Source organism: Pezoporus flaviventris, unplaced genomic scaffold, assembly GCF_033815535.1.
Source record: "Pezoporus flaviventris isolate CSIRO_AGI_PZ_B2104156 unplaced genomic scaffold, CSIRO_AGI_Pfla_v1 ptg000069l, whole genome shotgun sequence".
Classification (NCBI taxonomy): domain Eukaryota; kingdom Metazoa; phylum Chordata; class Aves; order Psittaciformes; family Psittacidae; genus Pezoporus; species Pezoporus flaviventris.
The window spans coordinates 327124-343055 of record NW_026892617.1 but is presented as its reverse complement, the minus strand read 5'-3'; the positions used below and the strand labels follow the sequence as shown (position 1 = coordinate 343055).

The window sequence follows — 15932 nt, the reverse complement described above, 5'->3', positions numbered from 1 at the left end:
AGATCATGAGGGGCAGCCATAAGTTTGCCCTTAGTGACATGGTTTAGTGGTGGGCTTGACAGTCCTGAGGTAACGGTTGGGCTCAATGGTCTTAAAGCTCTCCTCCACCCTACTTGATTCTATCTGCATTTCAGAAGAGCCAAACGCTCTGGCGGTCCTTGTGCTGCTCTGATGGTCCCTGACCGCCATCCCTGGCAGGGGCTTAACTTTCTCAGATGCCTGCTTGCCTTTGGGGAGCGTGTGCCTGAGTCTCCATTTGACCCATCTGAAGGGACAAGGAGCTTTGCTCACAGCATTGTTGTGCTGGAGATTATATGGGATCGTTGAAGAGCAGAGGACGAGGAGCTTCCCAGAACCACCTCTTGGAGATGGGCACCCTGAGGGTGAGTGCAGTCGCTGGTGTGCAAGGGAGCAGAGCTGCTGTTTAATCTGAGCAACCGCGCTGTTTGTGGCTGAGCTGACCGCACTGTGCAGCTCCACCGCAGGAGGGTTTCTGTGTCTCTTTGTTTTGCATTGGAGCCAAATGCCAAAATACCAGGAGAAAGTTGCCTCCAGCATTTTTTCGGAGTTAGAGGGGGAGCATTCTAGCTCTTGACATCTTGGCAGGGGTTCTCATAGCCCATATGTCAGATTCAGAGAAACAGTTCACATTAATTTTAAATGGAAATCTTAGACCTTTGCTAGGCAACTACATCTCTCATTGCAATTCTACCCACAATTTACTCCAAATAGGCTTGACAATAGCACACTAAAATGCGAGTGCTTCAGAAAAACAGAATCACACCCTTTTGAGTGAACAGCCATCCTCATTCTATTTGTCTTGTGGCAATTAAAATAAGCGTGAAATGTGCTTGGGCATGCTCTTGGTCTCATGCCCATTTTAAATATTAACTCCAAGTCTTTATTGCTATTATTTGGTAATAATGTTTATTATTGATAGGGCTGTAGTACCTGGGGGCCAATCTTTCATTATTCAGTATAAGCATACATCAGAAACAGTTCTTTTCCTCAAAGCGTTGCTGATCTAATTGAAGGCTAACACAGGTTAATAGATGGCTTAAAAATGTTTATTTCATACATAAAATAGCCTAACACAGTGCTTCAATCCCTCCTGCTTTACATCTCTGTCAGAAAGCAGTAGCTCTCAGTTTCTCATTGAATGTGTCAGGCTCTTGCTTTTATTTCCTCTCTTGTCATGATTCCATTTTGCTTGATAGGAAACCATGTTAGAAAAACCAAAGGGTAGGGGGCTTTGGAAAGCCATGCTAACAGTGGTACATCTGGCTGCTGGCTGCTGTACCAGCTCCTGTTTTTCTCCTCCAGCATGTCTGAGGCACCTGCCAATTGATCACCTTAATACATAAGAACTCCTTTAAAATAAGGTGCTGGCTGCTCTGCTGCTTGCTTTCTGCCCAGACGATTCCTCCACAAATCCAAAAGGCTGTTACTGCACGCAGCCAGTAGCTGACTAATTACAAGGCAAATATGTATGCTGCTTTAAGTTGCCAAAGCACATGAAATTGTCTCCCCTAAGGTTCAGCAAAATCTAAAGTTACTGTCTTTCCTTCTGTTACAGGTGCTGGTTTCTGTCTTGAGATAGCAGTGGGGCAGTTCAACACGTACGTGAGAGTAAGTTAAAAGCATTTTACTAGCATTTTGCAATAGATAACATTCTAGACACATCCTTTTACCAATGACATGTTTGCTTTCTGGATGCAGACCCTTTTCCACTACCTGCCTACATTACACGCATTGCACTGAGCTGATGATGTTCCTGTGTCACCTGTATTTGCATGCCAGCAAAGCTCCCTTCCTGTAAGTCCTCACCCTCCTGTACATGTAGCAAGCACTGTTCCTTGAGGGAAGAACCAGGAAATAGGCCCTTTCATGGAAGCAGTCATTCTTTTTAATTGTATTTGGCACCTGGTTACCGCAGCGATGGGTGGATTATAAATGCTTAGAAGATAATTAAATTTCATATTGAAAAGTATAGTTGGATGTAAAACCGCGATAGCAGGAGTAGTGTAAATGTGGAAATCAAAGTTTCCATATGTTCCTTTCTTCCACTATTGCCTCCACAAAACATAATGGCAGATCAGCATGTCACAACACAGAATCCACTGTGTCTGTACCAGCGGGTACAGACCAGCAGTTTCCATTCACACAAGCCAGTGAGAAATACATTTTCCTCTCCTTGCTTCCTCCTGCCTTTGTGTGAGTTTGCACGTTCCCATCTCTCATCTGGTGCACGAGGAGCAAAATCCTTCCTCCCTGCTCTGAGTTTCAGCCTGTTTGGGTGGAAGGATCTGGGGTGCAGAGAAGTGGATTTTTGGTCTCACACCAGTGGTAGAAAATGTTTAAATTGTGCTTTAAAAGTTGTATTTGCTCTCATAGTGATATCTAAAGTGCCAATGGCTCTCTTGTCACATGTTCTCTGTCTTTGCTTCGAGTTGGCTTTTGCTCAGTAAAATAAAAACGAATATGAAAACAGGGATGAAAACAGGAGGAAGATATGTGGAAGCCCAGCAGAAAGGAGGACAGGAGAGAGTGATGCTGAGAGCTCCTCAGAGGGAGACGTGTAAAAGCAGTCAACAAAAATGCTTTCTTTTTAATACCCAAGGCATTAACGCTTTTAAAAAGTGGAAAGTAGTCATTATTTTAATACACGTGCACTTGCTGTGGACTCAGAGAGTCCTGCTAAATTTGGAGATGCAGCATGGCTATTCAGAGTAATTTAAACTTTTACAGGCTCTGTTTGAAATTCTGGGCTTTTTAAAGCATGTGGTAAAATTCCCTTTTGCTTCACTGAGGCCAGATATCACTGTGTCCTTTTATCCTTTTAGGACAATTTTAGCATAAAGGTTTGAGATAATTGTGAAATCATCCGCTGAGTTACTTTCTAGCATTTTTCCCTACAGCACAGCGCCCTGTAATGGGGTTGTGGTAGGGAACTTCTGTTTAAGCAATGAAGACATTTTGCCACCCCTTGAGATGCATTTTTGCAATCCCAACTATTTACTGCCAGTATTTTTAATCCATATTCAGCCTGGTTCCCTAGGGATTTGCACTGATCTTGCGAAAATGTGGTGCACTTAACTGTTCGGAAATGACGTGACAAGAAAGAATCGTAGGATCATGGAATGGTTTGGGTTGGAAGGGACCTTAAAGCTCCTCCAGTCCCAACCACCAGCCACCAGCAGGGACACCTTCCACTAGAGCAGCTTGCTCCAAGCCCCTGTGTCCAACCTGGCCTTGAACACTGCCAGGGATGGGGCAGCCACAGCTTCTCTGGGCACCCTGTGCCAGCACCTCAGCACCCTCACAGGGAAGAACTTCTGCCTAAGAGCTCATCTCAATCTCCCCTCTGACAGGCTCAAGCCATTCTCCTTGTCCTGTCCCTACAGGCCCTTGTCCAAAGTCCCCCCCTTCTGGGTTTCCTGTAGCCCCTTCAGGCACTGGAGCTGCTCTAAGGTCTCCTTAAGGAGACTTCTCTTCTCCAGGCTTACCCAGCCCAGCTCTCTCAGCCTGGCTCCAGAGCAGAGCTGCTCCATTCCGTGGAGCATTTCCGTGGCCTTCTTTGGACTTGGTCCAACAGCTCCACATTCTTAGTTTGAGGCCTGAGAGCTGGATAGAGCAAATAAGGTCACTTGGTTTCTATTTCCATTTTCTTATTTTCACCAGCAAAATTTCCTCTCTACCCTTTGACTGTTCTAAGTAGTGTGGGTGGATGCTGCAGATTTACAGGGGCTTCGATTAGTACTCTACAACTGTGCAATCTGGTGTAGAGAAAGTTGTCCTTTTGCCCCCAGCAAGTACTTGGATTCGGCAGTGTGAGCAGCAGAAACCCATCAGTGCATCTGTCAGGCTGACAAATGAAGTCTGCTTGTGATGGGGGCTGGTTATTGTGATAGATAGGAATGCCAGGTTATCTTTCTTAGCTACCTTGAATCATGAACTGGCATGAAATGAAGCTTACTGGAAAATGCAGATTTCCTGTCATTTGTGAAAATTAACTCCCCTAATTAACTTACACATATAAATGCACTTAGAATGAAGACATTAAGTTGATTATCTAGAAAATTGCTACCTTGGTAGACTCCCTAATGCCACCTCTAAGTATGCCAAGAATTAAATTGCTCTTGTGGCATTGTTATGTCACTGCAATTGAATGCTCACTGATGGAAGACACTGCTTCCCTTTTTTGGCTAAATTTAACCTTTAATTTCAGAGAGTGGCAGCATCTGAGCCCAACTCAGTTGCTCTAACCTTTCAGAGAAAGACTATCTCTTTGAAAATCTATTCCCATGCTGAATTCTTTTTAAATTAAAAAACCCCAACAACTTAATACTGCCTCGTATTTTAGGTATTTTGGAGATTAGATTTAGATTTTTGTCAAACACAGGCATGTTTGAGGTTGAGCAGCTCAAACGAGATATTTAAAACGTGGACGACCAAGAGGATATAAATATGCTGGAGACATTTCAAGCGTGAAGGTCTGGCTGTTGCTGCGGCCTGAGGAACAGCTGCATCCCTCCAATGTGCACTCTTTGCTGGTGCTCTTGTATTAAAATGGAAACATTTTCAAAAAAGAAATGGACCATCTGAGCCAACAAGGTCCAAGCAGGAGCAGTTGGGAATAACACCTTCCAGAAGCAGTAATGTGCCATTTCTTGACATTGACAGTGCTCACAGGAAGCAGCGTAGGGCTGAGGCTACAGTTCTTAGCACCACTACAGAGCAAGGGCTGAACTTCTGCTCCCAGTTATTAACAGATTGCAACCATACTTTGGCTTCAGTATGAAAATACTCATTTTTAGAGCAGTGACAGTAGAGAAATGATCGTAGTGACAGTTCCAAACTCATTCATAGACTTTCCTTGGTTTCAGATGGCTTTGACGGTTCATTCTGCATCTTGGGGGTAAGGCATATGTGTGTGCGCTGCAGACAGTGAAACAGAACCCAGTCCTGATGGCATGGCACTGCTCTTCCTCATTCCAGGACTGATGCTTTCCTGGAGTGCTTTGTCCATGTATGATTTCTGTAGCTGTGTTCTTTTCTTTGAAGAAAGAAAATCTTATGCTCTTTGGAAGGAAAAGAAAGCCTTGTTGGAATGTTTTGAAGTGGTGTGCCATGTGAGATTATGTCAGCTGTAACACATTGTGATGTCGAGGACCCGGAGACTAAGAACTTTCATAAATATATAACTTAGAATAGCCTGCTTTTTGATTTGGCTTCACAGTGAAGAAGCTACATGACACTGCCTGAACAATGGTGTTGAAAACCAAACACCCCTCATGCCTGGAGAGATTCATGATTTTCAGATTGGAATGAAATTATTGCAGAGTTTGGTATGTTGTTTATATGCTGTCAGCTTCAGATGGTACAAGCAAATACATATATTTTATGCAAATAGAACTTTGTGAGAAAAAAAAGCTTAATACCCTCATGGACCAAAGGAAAACCAGCAAAAAATTTACTCTCAAACCTCCTGGTCATGCTTTGCAAATGATATTGTGGCTCAAAGGCCAGAGCTGAACAGAACTAAATTAAACAGAAAGCCAAATTTAGGCTTTAATTTACCCAAGCTTGATCTGTGATTACTGGAAAAGTGAGGAGAGAAGAAAGGGCTGTAGGAGAGGTCCAGTTCTGATCCTTTTAAAATGAAGACTTGATTAAGAGCACAATTTCTTTTGACTTTAATGAATACAGGGATTGCAAACTGTTTACAAAAGGGCTTTAACTTCATTTAGCTCCCACTTGAGCATGTCTGTCTGTCCCCATAAAAATAAAAGAATTCCAGATATATCTGATTTCTCAGCCAGAGCTGTCATCACATAAAATGTCATCATGTGGCTGCAGTACAGAATAGATGAGGTCTCTTAATTTATTGGATACTCAAGCCAGTATTAATTGCTATCTGTTAAGAATTAACGTATTTCAACCCATCCATTAACAAACTTCAAGATGTTTTATTATTATTATTATTTGGCAATTAGCTGCTGTAATTATCTTGCTAAACACTGTTTAAATGGGTTCACTGTATTCCAAGATTTGCTGCTTTTTGCACATTCAGGAAGTCAAAATGAAGGATCCTTCACAAAACCTCTTCTTTCCCGTGGGTTGGCAGCTGTCCTGTGGTCAGAGGAGGGAGCTTTCCTGTAGGTTGCTTTGGTTGCTGGTACTGCAAGTAGCTGCTAATTGCAAACTCCTGGCATTTGCTGTTTGCTTTATTTTTCCCCCCTTAAAAGGGAACCCAAACAGTTCCTGTGTGGTTTAGCATTACTGTTGATGCAAGATGCCTTTGTTTTAAAGTCATTAAGAGAAGATCTGCTCTCAAAGAGTTCCTAATCTGTATAGACAGACTGACAAAGAAAGTGTTATCTTCTTATTCCTCTCTTTGTACCAGCAAACAGAAAAATTAAGTGGCATGGGCAGGTTAGACCATGTGTGTTCAATCTCTGCAGGGAATGCTGTATGGGTGACTATGGGGAGGTATGTTAGGCCAGTGCCCTTCTTTGGGTCCTTTTTCAGATGACCCTAAATGCAGCCAACAGAAACAAGTTCCTCTCCCAGCAGCAAACATCTGTGATCCACAGTCCCAGGCTCCAGACTCTCTTCATATTCCTCAGCAGTTCATGCTTCGTCCCCATCACTTCCGTCTTCTCATGCCAGCAGAGCATCTCTTCTTACATATCCATAACATCCAAAGCCAGGGATGCAGAATACTAGCTTGCAAACAAGCTAGAACTTAACACCTTAAACCCTGTGTTTTATAATGCCAATACACCAAAAATGGATTTTCGTTGCTTGAGAAGCTCAGCCCTAACAGTACTTCAATGCTTTAATTTTAAACCCTTGTTTATTATTATTATTTTTTTTGTTCATTTTCTTTTTTTTTGTCCTTGTGTGGAGTCTGAGCCATAGTAAGTTTTTATTTGTCTGGGTATCAGAAGACTGGCTAAATACTGTCAGTTGCCTCAGGGCTGTGGAGTATTTCGTCACAGACAGATAAGACCCAGTGTCACAGTTCTTCAAATGTCAGAAAATTAATTATGGACTCTTTCCAGCCCCTTTTCCTCCCCATTCAGCTTAATGTCATGTTTAGAGACTCAATGTAGAAAACTATTTCATTAGCTTCAAAGAACCAGTAAGAAAAATATTTCTCACTGGACATACGGGGCTCTACGTAGTCCACTGTTTGCCGAGTGTGGGATGGGCTGATACACAGAGAGAAAAGTCTCTTACTGCTTTCAGACCTAAACTTGTGTGTAATGTATTCCTGCAGTTCCAGTGAGATCAGACTGTGTCCTAGGCTCACAATTCTTTTAAAGTATATTGGAAATATTCAGTTTATAATTTGCTAGCCATAGTCATCAACAAAGCTGGCTCTGAAGGCTGCATCTGAGAAAGCCATCCCTTATCTTCACTGTAGCTTTGAAGGTGCTCTTGCTGCTTTCCAAAACCTGAGAAAAAGGAAGTCTGTGACCACTTTTACATTAACATGTAGTTTTCCAAGAGATTTGCCTGTAAATTAGTCCATACCCAGACTGAGTAGGAATTCCTTGCTAGAGGGGGTAGAAAATGACATCCTTTTATCTCCTCAGCATGGTAAAGATACACCCTCAGCTAAACACATGTATCTCCAGCTATTTCTCTGGGGAGTTTTTTTTTGTGTTGTCTATTGGGTGAATTTCTGACTCGGTCTCGTCAGTACAGTTCCAAGTGCTGCAGCACATCTGCCTGCTCTCCATGTTTTCAATCCTCCCTGATACTCATTCTTTATCACTAAATATTCTGCTATCAAGACTACACGCACTTGATCTCACTCCAGGATTTAAGAGTGCTGGTACACAGAGTTCCTTTGTATGAGATGAGACACTTAACCTTTCCAAAGAGAAGAGCTGTTTTTAATCATTACTTCTGATTTGCACATACAGAGCATGAAGCCTAAAATCTATAAACATTTCAGGCTCTTTGTGGAGTGTCTTTTCCTCTTGAGCACTGCATTTACAGGCCATTTGTTTCCATTCAAAGTTTGAAACTGTGATTTTGCTGCAGCCCTTCGACAGATGAACTGCAGCAGCAGAAGTGCTCAATCCATCATCAGAACTGTGAAACATGCCTCAAAATAAATAAATAATGGCAAACCGGTTTTGTTTGGATAGGATGCATGGAGAAGGGGGGAGAGCAATTTGTTTAATGGATTTTATTGATTTAGAGATTAAAATACTCAGAGGGTTAGATACACCGAGACCCTACTTTTCTACTGGAAAATCACAATCACTTACAGTGTCTTTGTGTAAATTCAGAAATTAAATGGAGCTAAATCTATGGCGCTGTCAGCTGAAAATTGGTAGGTCCTTGGGGGATAGGTGGAGCATGGAGGGATTGTATCTTGTTGAGTAGTTTGTGAGCTCTGTTGGTCTTACTGTCTTTTTGTTCCCTGTCATCTGTGCTCTGGGTGGGTTTTTAAAAAACAGATTGTTAAGCTGTTCAGCCTGGAGAAGAGAATGCTCCAGGGAGACCTTAGAGCAGCTCCTGGAGCCCAAAGGGGCTACAAGAAACCTGGAGAGGGGCTTTTGATGAGGGCCTGGAGGGAGGGGCAGCACAAGGGGGAATGGCTTTAACCTGCCCCAGGGGAGACTGAGATGAGCTCTTAGGCAGAAGCTCTTCACTGTGAGGGTGCTGAGGCGCTGGCACAGGGTGCCCAGAGAAGCTGTGGCTGCCCCATCCCTGGCAGTGCTCAAGGCCAGGCTGGACACAGGGGCTTGGAGCAAGCTGCTCTAGTGGGAGGTGTCCCTGCCTGTGGCAGTGGCTTGGAACTGGATGAGGTTTATGGTTCTTTCCAGCCCAAACCACTCTGTGATTCTGTGATTACCCAGTGCAGCATTAGTGTTTTGGTTACTCTGTCTTCTTAAAAGCCTGTTTTTCATCTGTGCTCAGGCCTCTGTGCTCAGCCTCTGGCTTGATCTCTCCTGGTTGCAAGGGGAGATGATGGCACAGGTGGGTTCAGTGGTGGGAGCCAGAGCTCCAAGGCTGCCAGCCCAGCCTGGCCTTGGTCATGGCATTTTTTAAGTGGCTTTAATTTGCAGCGGTGGCTGGTGTATCCTGAGAATGCACTTTGCATTTAAACTGCCTGTTTGTGCCATGTGAGTGCTTGCATGTGCCAAGATGGAGCTGATGGGCTTAACCAGTCATTGCCTAAATACAAGATAAAACTCCGTTTCAGTGCGCACATAACAGCTCTCTGAAACAGTTACAGTTTAAAGCATCATTCTAAGGCTTATGCAAGTTGAAATCCCTTGTCCAAACCTGCTCTACTCAGACCATAGAAAGTACCTTATGATCCTGTTTTCCAAGAACTGGATCTCCTTTCAGTGTTTAATTTCTGAGAGCATGTGTGCCAGCATCTCCCTAAGATGGAGATCAGATCTCCGACAGAACACAGATCCCCCTTCAGATGCAAAGAGAAGCCTTATTTATTTCAAAGGCAGGAACATCCAACTGTGAACAATCTTCTGAGTTGGTTTGGAAATCTGAGCCTAACTACAGGTATTTGGTATTTTGATGCAATTGCCTGAGCAATTCGTTCTTGTTTCAGATAAGGTGGTGGGAGGACAGAAAATTGCCCTCTACATGGGCCTCCAAATTTAGCTGTCACATTTAGTATTTGTGGATCAGACCCTTCTGTGCTTCTTTTTTCTTCTGGAAAATTGGGATAATTATGCTAGTACTGTGACATTTATGGCTGAAAAGCAGTGCACATGTATAAAATGTGGAGAAGGGTTATTATGTATCTTATTTACACAGGAGAGGAGTCCCAAAAGAGAAGTAAAAACCACATGAATACACGCCTGGATTTCTAATGAGCTGATTTCACTTATTGCATTCTAACTGAATATAAGTAACAAGATGAGATTCAGCAATAAATTCGCTCTGCCTGAAGAAGTTAAGAAACCAAGGAACCAAAGCAATAGATTTATTTTCCTTTTTCAGAGCTCTTTGCACCAGTCCTCCCTTCTTACTTCATGCAAGATCACACACCCCCTTCCTTTGCCCTGCAGACAAAGTGATCCTGGAAGAGACAGTGTAGATTATAAATTAGAGGAAGAGCTGCATCTGTCTTCTTACTGATGTTGTATTCTCTGTGTGGTCACATTTGTGGGCCATTTGTCCCACCTTCTTTTTTGTATCCTTTTCAAATCCAGCACGTCCTCCTTCCCAGCCTCTGAGTCAGCATAGCTACAAGGGTGATTAATCAGTTCTAGATTTTTTAAAGGAGAGGTGTCTTAGGATTTCAGTGGATCCCACCTCTGTTACACAAGAATATCCAAACTATTTTCAAGTAACTGAATACTTGCAAAGTGCTAAAGAGCACTCAGGTGTCAGGCAAGTTGCTTTCTACCTAGTCTTGCCCCTTTTTGGCTGGGATGGTCATCCATTTTTGTCATATGCAACTTCTTGCAAGGTGGGACTGTCTGGCAGCATGAAGGACAACTTTATAGTTTATCTTCTGTAGGAGTAAAGTGTTACAGATGTAAACCTTTATCTCCAAAGGGGCTGCATGCTTTTTTCTAAATGGAGACACTTTTGATAGTCAGGAAAGATGAACTATAGATCTGCCTTTGCCATTGACTTAGACAAGTTGCATCCCCTCTGTCTGTGTACTAAGCTGTGAAATTCAACTCTTTGGACTCCCAAAGTCTGAACTCTGTCACTGAGAACTCTCATCTGCCAGGTGAGAATTTGTCCCTAAGTTTTTAGGGGAAGGATGAGGAAGAGTATATCCATGATTGCAGTTTGTCTTGTATCTCTCTCAGGCATTGCTCAAACTGCAACCACAACTTATTTGCCTATATAAATGTACAGGAACACAGCACAGGTCCTACAACTCAAGCTACCATTCCTGCAGTGTTCAAGGCCAGGTTGGACGGGGCTTGGAACAGGCTGGTTTAATGGGAGGTGTCCCTGCCAACCGCAGGGAGTTGGAACGGGATGAGCTTTAAGCTCCCTTCCAAAACAAACATTCTGTGATTCTATATAATGATCTGTAGTTATTCACTGCTCTGCAGTGCTCCTCCTGAAGCAAATCCATGTGATTTCAGTATGATTGAGTCAATGAAAACTCTTTTCATTGCCCTGCATCTCATGCAGCTCCATGCATGGCTGGGAGCTGAGAACAAAGCAAATCTCATCTGCTGGTATCCCAAAGTGGCAGAAAGAGACACTTATTTGTGAGGAGGTGTCCTGGGTTCAGCAGTAGCAGTCATTTTTCTCCTTCTTGGTAGCTGGCGCAGTGCAGTGTTTTGACTTTCGGCTTGGGAACAGAGCTGATAACAAGGGTGTTTTGGTTTGGCCAAGGACTTTGTGAGCCTCATGCTCTGTCAGGGAGGAGGGGAAGCCGGGAGGAAGCAGAGACAGGACACCTGACCCAAACTGACCAAAGAGGTATTCCATACCACAGCACGTCATGCCCAGGATGGAACTGGGAGTTAGCCGGAAGGGCTGGGAGACTGCAGGGTTGGAGGAGGTATCAGTCGGTGCTTGCTCGGGCTGGGGAGGGCGAGTTATTGGTTGGCTGATGGTGAGGTGTTGTATTCTCTTCTTATTTCCTTTATCATTATTCTAATTGGTGGTAGCAGTAGTGATCTGTGTTATACCTTAGTTACTAAACTGTTCTTATCTCAACCCGTGGGAGTTGCATTCTTTTTGACTCTCCTCTCCGTCCTTCCAGGAGTAGGGGGAGGGCAAGAAGCGAGGAGAAGTGAGTGAACCAGTTGTCTGGTTTGGTTTAAACCACGACAGTTCTTTTTGGCGCCCAACGTGGGGCACGAGGGGTTGAGAAAACGACAGATCTGACTGGATTAATAATCATTCATCACAATGCTGATTTATTGGCTCTCAGAATTGTTCCTCTTGATCTCACAGTTTCAGAATGTTGTAACTTACTTAGAGCCGGTATTTGCTGTGTTAGTGTTTATCAAGTGTGGGGCTTGGGCTAAGGTTCTTGTCTCACTGTACTTTATGGCAATGACTTGTAATACGGCCGGGCTCCAGCAGCAGGGCGGGACGGACGCGGCCGTGGACTTGTACCTGCCCGTCCGGCTGCTCTTCACCGGCCTGGCCCTCACCCTCGCCTCCGTCTTGGTGAGTCCGCGGGGAGCCGAGGGGGAGCGGCCCCGGGAGCCGGCGGCAGCCGAACCGGCTCGGGAGAGCGGCCCCGGGGACCAAGCGGCGGCGGGAGCGGGGCCGGAGGCCGCGAGGGGACGGCTGCCGGTGGACGAGGTCGGGGCGGTCGAGGAGAGGAACGAGGCGGCTGCCGAGCAGCGGGAGAAGGCGGCGGAGGAACCGAGCCCCGCGGCCGAGCCCAGCCCCGCGGCCGAGCCTCGCCCCGCGACGGCCGAGAGCATTCCCCGGAAGCCGCCCGCCGAGCCCCAGGAGGATGCAGGAGACCACGCAGCATTTCCCAGCAAGGCAGAGGAGAAAGAGCTGGACTCGGGAAAAGAGAAGCTGGCGGTGGGAGAGCCGGCAAGCACAGCAGCTACACCAGCCCCAGTGACAAGTACAGCAGCATCGTGTGAGAGTTCTGAAGGTTGTGAATGGGCTTTGGGTATCCTTGGGACCTGCCTGCTGATTGTGATGGGGATCAGCATGTTGGCACACATACAGAGTGTGTTTTACCCACCACCATTTTGTCTGATCTCAAAAGTTAAGCAGAGTCAGGTTTGGGTCTTGTCTGGGGTTAGACGACGATATAGGAGGACCAGGAGATTTTCCCCAAAGCTGGACAGTCATGAGTGGCAGGGTGTGTGGGACAGTATGGGCAAGTATCTAGTCCAGTGGGCCCCTCCAGTGCTTTGGAAGTGTCGGAGATGGAAGGCAGCTGTATGGAGTCCCCAGCAACAAGCTGCAGAAACTGCTGAAGGGGAGGGTGAATTATTTTGAGTGGGCCCATGGCATTTCAGGCCATCAGAGCATAAATGCAACATAGAGATGGACTCGTGATCGAGGGGTGGACTTAGCAATGGACATTATTGCCCAGGTTATTCACAAGTGTGAACACTGCACCCAGTCTCTCCTGCTCTGGAAGACTGGTACAAGAGATGGAGCGTGACATCATGGACCAGATGGACGCAGCAGCTTTATAGCTACTGGTCCATGCACTAAGATAAGAGTGATGGTATATTGAAAATGTGGGATCTGAGCATGACATGAATGGTATGGAATAAGGGGTGGATAATGTCCTGGGTTCAGCAGTAGCAGTCATTTTTCTCCTTTTTGGTAGCTGGCGCAGTGCAGTGTTTTGACTTTCATCTTGGGAACAGAGCTGATAACAAGGGTGTTTTGGTTTGGCCAAGGACTTTGTGAGCCTCATGCTCTGTCAGGGAGGAGGGGAAGCCGGGAGGAAGCAGAGACAGGACACCTGACCCAAACTGACCAAAGAGGTATTCCATACCACAGCACGTCATGCCCAGGATGGAACTGGGAGTTAGCCGGAAGGGCTGGGAGACTGCAGGGTTGGAGGAGGTATCAGTCGGTGCTTGGTCAGGCTGGGGGGGACGAGTTATTGGTTGGCTGGTGGTGAGGTGTTGTATTCTCTTCTTATTTCCTTTATCATTATTCTAATTGGTGGTAGCAGTAGTGATTTGTGTTATACCTTAGTTACTAAACTGTTCTTATCTCAACCCGTGGGAGTTGCATTCTTTTTGACTCTCCTCTCCGTACCTCCAGGAGTAGGGGGAGGGCAAGAAGCGAGGAGAAGTGAGTGAACCAGTTGTCTGGTTTGGTTTAAACCATGACATGATTTTTTAAAGTCCCAGGCAGCAGAGAGTGTGGCATTGTCTCCAGTGCCATGTGCAAAGATTAAGCCTTGATAAGCTGTGGGACTTCCATTCTCCAGGCAGGTTCATAAATGGCAATGAGTTCCAACTACTGTACTGCAACACCACATAAAGAGAGAAAATGAAATGTCTCAATACTGAAGACATAAATGACAGTCTCCTGTAACCTGATTAAGAAACAAGAGGTGCTTAATCCAGCTGCATCAGGTTATAAATAAGACTGGGACTATGCCCCTGACAACCATTCAGGCATGAAGATGTTTCAGATCAAAACCTCTAGGTCTTCTGAGACGCATGTACTGAAACAATGATTATTGAATCCTCCAGATGTCTTTCTCATACTTTTTAATGTACCTCCTCTACTTTTCATTCACTGAACTAGGCGTGTGCTTAAACAGCTAATTTACATAATGCATTAAACATTTAAGTTTTGCTCTAATGGTCTTTTGTTTTCCCAGCCAAAAGATGTAAGAAATGATTGTTTTACCTCCACAGCAGTGAATACCAACTATCACTTCAAGTGATCTGTTGTGCGCAACCTTGCAATTAGGTGAAAACTTGAACAATACATGTGAGAAAAAGAGCTGGACCAGGCAGGTTTAACGTGTCTTATTTATACTTGACTAGAATAGCTTAAATCATTGGAGTATCAATTTTGTTCAACAGATGTAAGCCAGAAGGACCTGCCTTGTTTCTGATCTTGTAGTTCATTGTATTATGATCTACATTTTTGTATCTTATTAGTAATTCATAACCTTCTAGAGATGGGACAGTGAAACTGGCAGCACTGAGACTAAATTCCAGTTGCTCTGATAGGAGTCTAGTGCCTGCAAAGCTTTCCCCTGTTCATTTCCAAAATGAAAATCTATTTCCAAGGGAAATACCTTGAAACCAAAAATCATATCATATCACAGACTGGTTTGGGTTGGAAGGGACCTTAAAGCTCATCCAGCTCCAACCCCTGCCATGGGGGTCTAGGGACCCTTTCCACTAGAGCAGCTTGCTCCAAGCCCCTGTGTCCAAGCTGGCCTTGAACACTGCCAGGGATGGGGCAGCCGCAGCTTCTCTGGGCACCCTGTGCCAGCGCCTCAGCACCCTCCCAGGGAAGAGCTTCTGCCTAAGAGCTCATCTCAGTCTGCCCTCTGGCAGGTTAAAGCCATTCCCCTTGGCCTGTCCCTACAGGCCCTCATCAAAAGCCTCTCTCCAGGTTTCCTGGAGCCCCTTCAGGCACTGGAGCTGCTCTAAGGTCTCCCCTTAAGGAACCTTCTCTCCTTCAGGCTGACCCAGCCCAGCTCTCTGAGCCTGGCTCCAGAGCAGAGCAGCTCCAGCCCTCTGATGTGGCTCTCTGTTCTCACACCAGCTCTGTTTTCCAGGTTGCAACCCCTCGCTTCACCGCAGCTGATGCAGCAGCACCGCTTCCTGCTCACCGTGGATGCCTGCAGACCTCAAGGAACAAAGGTATTTCCCGGGAGCTAGCAGAGTACAAATTTCCTTAATTAAAATGGAAAAAGCCATCATGAAAATGGAGCAGAAGGTGTGAAGGAGGGAGGATGAATGGATAAATGTGTCAGGACTCTCCTGAAGCAGTTACCCAGTTCTGAGCAGAAACTGCTGCTCAGTAGCTGGTGTTTGGGGTTGGCAAGTGAGGCTAATTCAGTGTAATGAGAGGTGAACGGTACTCAAGACGCTTCCACTGCCACTGGAGACCCCTTACAAACGATTTTGCTCTTTCAGTCATTAATTTTTTATGAAGTTTAATAGGCCTGCAGCCTAGAGACCTGCCTGGGTGTTGATTAGCTTCATATTTTCTCTCATTAATGTAGAATCTGATTAGCCCCTGTTACAAGCGTTTCATCTGATTTGGCAAATGGCATTGTTCTGGTGTTAGGAACTACAAGTTTACTTCGTTGGAGGAAATAAAGCCTTTGCCCACTCTGAGCTTGACATCTCCCACATGCTCTTTAGATAGCACCTCTTGCCTGGGGGCTGTTGCTTGCTGTTAATCCCTCTAAATTGGAACCTTCTGGCCTGGTCTGCCCCAGGGGTATGAAGCCCAAACCCACCATTCATGCACCCAAAAAGTCTTTAAAT

At 45.2% G+C, this 15932-nt stretch overlaps 1 long non-coding RNA gene across 1 annotated transcript; it reads left to right on the top strand.

The window, feature by feature from the left end:
• The first annotated feature begins 222 nt into the window (after positions 1 to 222).
• Positions 223 to 15285, top strand: LOC133278830 (uncharacterized). Its single transcript, XR_009746702.1, has 3 exons — positions 223 to 383; positions 1577 to 1629; positions 15215 to 15285. It is a non-coding gene; the product is annotated as an uncharacterized LOC133278830 (long non-coding RNA).
• Positions 15286 to 15932: the final 647 nt, after the last annotated feature.